Here is a 9,489-nt window from a genome sequence, read left to right as displayed (position 1 = left end):
ATTAATATTTCAGGTTTGTATCGCAGTGGAATAGGACCAATACAGCTTAACAATTGGTTTACATCACTTAATTTACCAAATGTCAGTGAAAGCCTGATGAGAAGACGATGTGAAGATGATGGGCCTATACTTGAACCTCTAGCACAACAGTCAGTAGACAATGCTGTGTTTGAGGAGTGATTGCTATCCAAAACTTGTGAGTAAATCAATGATGACTTATGTAGGGCCCTAAACTTGATTATGCATCAACAGATAAAATGTATACACAAAAATTAGCATTACTTCTGACTAGAGGAAGCTCCCTATTGATTTTTCGTTTCCACGCTATTTGATTTACACAATGTTTTGTCAGCCTGATATTTTCTAGTATTTAATATTAATCTACAAAGGATTGAACCATTCTCCACATGTCATGCATGTAAATGTGATTTGTTGTATGAAAATTAGCACTATTTAAATGAGCATTGATTGACGGTTACAGTCATAATTGATGCAACACAAGTTTGTACATACTGGTATTTAAAGGAAGGAAGTTTTGTAATACATGTTTGCAGTCATTTTGAATTCTCTCCTTCCATCATAAACACTTTCCACAATAAATTTTGACTATAAAAAAAGCTTTTATAAATGTCCATGAAACTTTGTGGAAGTGTTAATATCTGTTGATAAAGTTTACCTTTTATTTTTTTCAATTTCGGATTTTATGTTTTAAATTATTAGGACTTATTATTACAATGTATATGATAAACAAGAGGTTCGCTAGAGATTGAATTGCTCACATGTAATGTGTTTATTATTGGTGTTTGTTAAGTTTCAAAAATCCTGCTATGAAACAATGATTCCCAAACTAAGTCTAAATAAGCTTATATTATTTAATATAAGGCTAGTGTTTTATTTTCTGACTTGTCAAACAAACATGGCTGCCATTTCTATAAAGACACCATAGGGGTTAGATGAAATGCAGTTTTTGGCTTGAATATCGGAAACTCAAGCAATTAGAATAAATTTGACATGGGGTCAATAGTTATCAAAGGTACCAGGATTATAATTTAATACGCCGACGCGCGTTCCGTCTACATAAGACTCATCAGTGACGCAAAACAGGAAACTTATAAAAATGACCATCTAATTGATTTTCATGTCAACACCGAAGTGTTGACAACTGGGCTGGTGATACCCTCGGGGACGAAACGTCAACCAGCAGTGGCATCGACCCAGTGGTGTAAATAGTTATAAAAGGTACCAGAATTATAATTTAATACGCCGACGCGCGTCAAGATCTATCTGCCCTTAAATTTTCAGATAGATCAGACATGTTGTAGGGTTGCTGTCCATATCTAATACTTTTTTTATTTTAACTATCCAATTATTTTGTTTTTCATTTCAGGTACTTTACAAGCAGATGATGATGACAGTGATGCAATTCATTCCATTGCTAGTGGGTCAAAAACTGCAACAGCCCTTAGGGGAATACCATCAACAGATAACACTAATTCTGTGTCTGAACCTGTTAATGTAACTGGAATAATACCATCAGCAGATGGAGCTTATGAGAGAATGTGCTCAGGAAGGTGTTACAATAGTTTGTCTGGTAAATATATCTTGATAATTCATCTGTCTTAAGATGGAAGTATTATGGTCTGTTTACATGTCAATTACTAAAACACTTTTATTTATTCTTAAAACTAAGAAATATTGAACAGATGTATCACGCTTGGAAGCAGGGTTTCCGCTGGCGGTTCCAATTCTGCGAAATATTTTTAAAATGTGGCGATAAAATATTCATCATTTGCAAGAACTTGGCGAAAGAAATATAACAATTCAATTTTATCCATCTTGTTTACTTTTTACGGGTTTCTCTGACACTACGTATACCTGATCAGTCAATATTCATAATAAACTCATCAGAGATAGATACCAGGATTAAAATTTTATTTTTACGCCAGACGCGCGTTTCGTCTACAAAAGACTCATCAGTGACGCTCGAATCAAAAAACGTTTAAAAGTACAAATAGAGTACGAAGTTGAAGAGCATCGAGGACCAAAAGTTCCTAAAAGTTTTGCCAAAAACAGCTGAGGTAATCTATTCCTGAGGTAGAAAAGCCTTAGTTTTTCAAAAATTCAGTTTGGTTAACAGTTAATTTATAATTATGAACATATCAATGATAACTCAAGTGAACACAAAAGTGCTGACTCCTGGGCTGGTGATACCCTCGGGGAAATAAATTTCCATCAGCAGTGGCATCGACCCAGTGGTTGCAAATAAACTCATCATAGATAGATACCAGGATTGAAATTTTATATTTACGCCAGACGCGCGTAATTTACCATGACCTCGTTCATATTGTCGTTAGATTTTGACAGAAAATCAATAATCAGCTGAGTGCATTTTATACATGTTTTAGCTGTAGGAAATAATTTAAATTAAAATAAAAGATTTGAAGAATTATCAGACAGCATGTACCTATCGCAAGTCAGGAGCCTTGAATTCAGAGGTTGTGGTTTTGTTGATATTGTACACATTTGTTTTTATATATTTTTATGCCCCATTTAGGGGTATTATGTTTTCTGGTCTGTACGTCCGCTCGATCGACCGTTCGTCTGTCCCGCTTCAGGTTAAACTTTTTAGTCAAGGTAATTGTTGATGAAGTTCAATCAACTCGAAACTCAATACACATGTTCCCTATGATATGATCTTTCTAATTTTAATGCCAAATTATAGTTTTAATCCCAGTTTCACATAAAATAATGATAGTGGGATCGGGGCATTGTGCTATGGACACACTCTTGTTTTCTACATAAATTAGGTCGTCAGTTTTTTAGATTGAATTGTTTTATTTATCATCTTCGGGCCCTTAACAGTTGACTATGCTATATGGGCTTTGCTCATTGTCAAAGGCCTAAAAGTGACCTATAGTTGTTAATTTACATACATCTTCTTTTTTATAAGTAATGGCGCAAACTGATGTTTTTTTGTTTGTGAGAAAGGAATATTTTATGAAAAATATGTTTATGTTTGTTGGCGAAACAAAGTTGAAAATGGCACAGAGGTAAAACAAGAAATATTAAAGACACCAAAAAGAAAGATACACAGGTAATTACGCTTATAGGGGATGGCGATTGTACTGCATTCAATCGGGCAAGATGTGAAGTTGATTCATGTTTGGAAAAAGTCAGTGACCTCAATCATGTTAAAAAGAACATATACAATAAGCTCTACAAAATATAAGGGAAATATAAAGTACTCTCAGTCAAAACAATAACAGCTCTCCTAAAAAGCTTTTCTGTCATTCTAGCATAACACAAAGGTGACTTAGACAGAATAAATAACAGTTTACCATCTGTAGTGCTACACAAGTTTGGTAAGCATGATGAATGTGGAGTTTGGTGCCAGATGAAAAACAACCCGACAGCGAAGCATAGAAATCTACCATGGGGTGCAGATATAAAAGATGAAAACATGAAAAAAGTTTTAAAGGTGTTTACAGACCTTGAATCGGGAAAGTTGAGCAAACTAGATTCCAGTTATCCCTATGAAAGCTTTAACACCACTGTTCGGTCAAAGGCCCCAAAAGACAAGCACTACAGTGAGAGTGAAAGTTTAGGTCACAGATTGTCTAAGAGACAATGATGTCAACAGGAAAAGTACTGTAGCAAACACAAAACAATTTAAGGTTTAATTTAAAAACATTTAAGAATGTCCATTTGGACACAATCTTTATGCATTGAATGACTTTGAAGGAGATTAATTAATTCTAATCATAGTTAAAACAGTTTTTATTCAGCCTTTTGCAATTTCATATTTTCAAACAAAGAAATTTAAAAACCCTTTTCGTGGGAGTAATAACCCTGTGATCATATAGATAGAAAATTTTAAAATATTAAAAACTTCTTTGAATTGATGTTTTGCTTTTTAATTTTATATACAAAAAATCCTATTGTATCATTATCAACTACGTGAAAAACATTACATTTGTCATGCTTTGGAATGTGTGAACTTTTCTTTTACATGAAACAATTCAAAAGAATGATTATTTCTTTACTATTTTACAGTTTCAACGTTTAAAACTGAACAGTCAAAGATCTTCAGAAACAAGAAGTCATGAAATCAGGGAAGGGGACACTTACTGCTCAAATGTCATTGGTATGTATAAATTGTATAAATTGTTCTTAAGAACCCTAAATTGATTTACAAATGTAATTAAGCCATCTTCCTGCTGTACATTTTCAATTACTATTTTAAAATATGAACAATTGTTCATACAACATTTTATTAAAACACAGTATTGAAAATATTTAAAAATATTTTAAATAAAATGATAGTTATAATAGAATAATTAAGAAATAACAGTACTGTAGTTGAAGAGTTCCAATCCTCAATTGGCGATTGACGGTCGCAAATGCAGTTCTACTGGCGACGCGTAGCGGAGACAGTTAAACGAAAATTTGCGACCGTCAAAAAAAAAATTGACGGTTGCAACTCTTTAACTACAGTACTGTTTTTCCGATTTTAATGCATTAAAACAAAAAATACTACGTTACAGTTTGGAAAAATGTATAAATTTGAAATAAAATTAAATTCCGTGACACTTCTTGAATGATTTTGGCGCATAGACGTCATTGCTAAACATGACGTCAACCAAATGAAAACTAACAAACTGAAGGTAATTTCGTTATTTTTACTATTCAAATTTGGATAAAATCACATCAAAACGGCGACTTTAGGTAGATTTTCGATTTTCGATTTTCGATAATATTGTAGTAATTGACATTTGTTGATCCAATTATTTCAAAATGGCACGTCCCTCCTTAGTTACGACTGGTCAACTGTGGCTTTGACGGTAACTTTAATTTAAGCCAATGAAAAAGATGGTTACATAAAAAATGCATTAGAATTTGCGATTTACCATTTTTTAACAAAGACAGATAATTCGTGTTAGAGTTTTTCTGACAAGATGGATATTTGGGGAATATGATTGAACTAATGATATCCCATAAACAACCTTTTAAGATAACTTTGACAATGAAAAAAACGGTCGTATTTCTAATGATAAAAATTTCCATGCTAACATTATTGATCAATTTTTATAATAACGATTGATTGTTAGTTTCTTGACATTCACACAAATATTTCATGCATAATCAGGAATATTCCATATAACTTTTATATTGATTTTTTTTCTTTTTTGGGGTTTGTATTTCACATCTTATAATGTGTGGTTTTTTAAATATATAAATATCTAATATATAACAAAAACAAAATAAGAAAGAAATTTGAAATCAAAATGTATTTTAAAGATTTAAAAAAAAGAAAGTGTTTCCAAATTATAATCCTGGTACCTTTGATAACTATTTCCATTACTTTTTCATATAGCATTGGATTAAAACACAAAACCGAAAACAGTGTTATTACATCCCTTCTTTCCAAATTTGTATTCATTATATTGATTTTTTCCTGATCAATCTCCTTACAAGATGTAATTTGAGCTCAATTGTATATTTTAGCTGATGCACAAGAACCTGATTTGACAGTTATTCCAGGACCATCAGAGGACAACTGTGAACATATTGAGAAAGTTGTAGTTTTTTAATGATTTAGAGACCACCACCCATTAGCAAAGTATTCACAAAAATTTGATATTTTCTGACAATATTATGTATGTATGTATGTATGTATGTATGTATGTATGTATGTATGTATGTATGGATGTATGGATGTATGGATGGATGGATGGATGGATGGATGGATGGATGGATAGATAGATAGATAGATAGATAGATAGATAGATAGATAGATAGATAGATAGATAGATAGATAGATAGATAGATAGATAGATAGATAGATAGATAGATAGATAGATAGATAGATAGATAGATAGATAGATAGATAGATAGATGATAGATGATAGATGATAGATGGATGGATGGATGGATGGATGGATGGATGGATGGATGGATGGATGGATGGATGACAAAGGTTACAGAGAAGTAAAAAAATAATATACATAAAAATTATACTGATATTATTAACTGGCTATTAGGACAATTGATTTGATTGGTATGGTTGAGTGGAAACATAGTTAAACTTGCTATTGTCTGAAAAGCCAGTCATAAGAGTTTTTTTTACAGAAAACCATGGCACCAGAATGTTTATTGTCATACTATGATGTCACTTTTATCCAAAGAAAAAAGTTCCGGAAATGGTTAGTCTTTTAAACTATTAACCATTGAATAGTCGACAGAAAATTATGTAAAACAAGTTTATGTGTTCGTTTATAATTCTATAAAAAAAACCACCATAAGTTTTAAAATATCAAGACAATCAGGAATTCATTACTTGCATAAAACAATGTACTTCTACATTTTTTATCTGCAACTTTTAAGAATGCCTCATCAAGGGAATTTTATGAAACTTGCACAAACACTTAGTCGTGGATGCACATTTGTTTGAATATGCATAAAGAAAAGTAATCCTGGGCTGAAGAAATTCCAAGGAAGATAATTGAAATAATTTAGTTAATCAAATATGGAATGTGGGGGAGTATTCTGTAGTGAGTTGACTCATATTTATATGCAATACTCTCAGACTGCTAAGTATTATCCAAACTGGTTTGTGTCCACTCTTGTTACTCTTGGTTTTATTATGCATTTGAACTTTTAGAATGACAATCAAACAATCTAATTATTTTGCTCAGAATACTAGTATTTAGTTAATTTTTTTTATAGGTAAACAAAGTTCAATTACACAAATTTCTGAAGTTAGTGAGGAACTTGAATTTAACAGATACGCAACTCCTATTCAAGAAATTTCAAAGGATGTATCTAGAGTGACAGGCCTCAGGTTTAATACAGCGACAAATTAGTTCCTTTACAATGATGAACCAGTTTCTCATAAACACCCACATCAAGTTATTTTAGATTTCATACAGTTTTAAATGTTACTTTGTGCCAGTGACAAAAATATATTGCTTGCTGCTCATAACAATAAGCGATTTGACAGTATCATACTGTTAATAAGTTAAAATTTCATAACTGAAGAAATCTTTTTTCTAGATATATTATTTAATTCTGTGATACTTTACCATTCTCTCAAAATGTTATATCCAGAATTTGAAAATTACATGCAACAGTACATTGCTCAGAAACTGTTGAATGAAGCTTATTCGGCTCACAACGCTTTAGATTATTGTAGAATGCTTATGTCTCTTGTAAAAAAGACAGAGAAAGTTGATGTTCTCATATCTGACTAATTTTTCCCCCGTTTCAAAAAAAATAGGGGTTTACTGTTTTACCTCTGTTTGTTCGTTCGTTTGTACCATTAATATATTTTGTCACATTTTGTTTTAGAGAAACTACAATACAAGGATTTCTGAAATTTGGTTACAGGGTTTATATAAGTAAGCTTTACCATGTGATGCATTTTAGGATTCATCACTCAATAACTTCCGAACACTTGTATAATTTTACACATGATAGCCAAGTTGAAATGTTGTCACATTTTTCTCAGAAAATACTATACAAAAAATTATAAAATTTAGTTTCAGGGTTTTGTTATGATATTGTAATTATTATATTTATTTTTGTTGGCCTAATTTGTTTTATGTGGCCTGATAGTTGTTTACAAACTAATCTTATAATCTTACGTGCAGTTTAGAAATCACTGGAGCAATCATAGATACTGATGGACTGATTGCAACTTTCAATTTGACTTACATAACGATTCCAAAATGATCATAGTAAAAGATACGTTCCTTAAACTTCTTGCATTGTTCCAGAAAATTCCGTTCTATAGTTTTCTAGGTCTTTCCTTTCTACAGTGTTCTAGAGATTTCCGTGACAACTATATATATATATACAGACATTAAAGTTAGACTTTCAGATATAGACATCGATAGACAATAATATTCACAGCAGTTGGATTGACACTTTTAATTTACAAACAACATCATACTAGATTGTGACCTATTCGACGTATTATTCTGATTGGATTCCGGAGAAGATTTCCGGATAGAGATAAAGATAAAAGATCGGACATATATTTTTACAGTTAAGATGACATTTTTTTTTTTGTGTAAAACTTCTTGTAAACTTGTGTATAATAAATCTTGTTACATTTTATTATCAATGTGTGTCTTTTGTTGGCTACAATGTAAAAGGGAGTCTATATAAGTCAGCTTTACCATGTGATTCGTTTTCAGATTCATCATTCAAGAACTTCCTGTTTACCTAACACTTGTATCATTTCACACATGATAACACAGTCGAATATTTTAGTCATATACACTAGTACCACGATTTCAGTCTGAAACGGTCATTTTGGTCTGATCATATCTTAATTGACTGGAATTACTGCTAGAGAAAAACGGTCCGATTTTTAAGACCGTTAAGGCGTCGTTCCGATCGATAGTCTCATCAGGTAAATCGGTCCGTTATGGCATGTCAAGATAAAAAAGACTGAATCTTCTAGCTAGCTGTTTACAATGGTTAAGACCCGTTAAGACCGTGTCAGACCAAAACAGACCATGGATACAAAATTATGTTAAGATGTTGTCAGACCGTTTCCGGTCGTGTTCAGATTTTAATAATTTGGACAAAAAACGAGTGAAACTTTCCAAGTGTTTATCAGGGGTTGCTCCCCTTTTAAGAATAAAATAGAAATTAGAAAGAAGACGGTTTATAATAACTGAAAGTCTACCACGTCCACTTAATCATGTTAATTAAATAAAAAATAATCATTTTTAACACTTACTTCTTCGTATTTTTTTTATATTATCATGATTATAAGCCCAAAGTCATACTGCTGCACAAACCGCTGCGAATTGAGTTAAAAATCAACAGATTCAGTGCCGAAATAATATTTATTTAATTAATTGAATATAAGCACCTGAAACTTTATATTTAATGGTTTATAAGTGAGTGCAAATTAATGTTTATGCAACTACAGCCTGGTGCCGTGGTGAACAAATTGTCACATTGACGTAGCAGATCATTTTTATACACTGAAAACATGAAATATTATGGATGTCGGCCATGAACACTTGAAAACGTAATCTAAATAGTTTAATTCAATTTTTTATCTAGACTACCTATTTTTATTAAATATTATCAATGAATATGCATTATTATTTAGCTTTTGGCGTTACCTATATAAATTGCATTTGAGTTATTGTAAATTTGAGGCAGGGAAAAACTATAACTTTTATATGTCTTATGTCGTTTTTCGTTAATTGTCAAGACATTGTCCGTTCATTTTTGCCAGACTTGTGCGTTTGACTTTTCATCTTTATTTTTTTTTTTGCGTCTATAATTCAAGAGTCTTTTATGACTTTTTTTACATACCAGAAGCCTTCGTTAAAAAATAAAGTTTGAATATTATTGCACACAAGGGCATCAATGAATTCATTCAAATTTATATTTGAAACAGGTTTGATAAAAATGAAAATGTAACGTCGGTGTACCTGAAGTAAATCTAATGACTGAGTTACACAT

At 31.6% G+C, this 9,489-nt stretch overlaps 2 pseudogenes; both read left to right on the top strand.

Annotated features, from left to right (window-relative positions):
- The first annotated feature begins 1,011 nt into the window (after positions 1 to 1,011).
- Positions 1,012 to 5,591, top strand: LOC143058191 (uncharacterized; annotated as a pseudogene).
- Positions 5,592 to 6,166: 575 nt separating this feature from the next.
- LOC143058190 (uncharacterized) lies at positions 6,167 to 7,322 on the top strand (annotated as a pseudogene).
- Positions 7,323 to 9,489: the final 2,167 nt, after the last annotated feature.

Source organism: Mytilus galloprovincialis, chromosome 14 (genome assembly GCF_965363235.1).
Source record: "Mytilus galloprovincialis chromosome 14, xbMytGall1.hap1.1, whole genome shotgun sequence".
Classification (NCBI taxonomy): Eukaryota; Metazoa; Mollusca; class Bivalvia; order Mytilida; family Mytilidae; genus Mytilus; species Mytilus galloprovincialis.
Note: the sequence above shows the minus strand (reverse complement) of the source record. Positions and strands in the feature narration are given on the sequence as shown.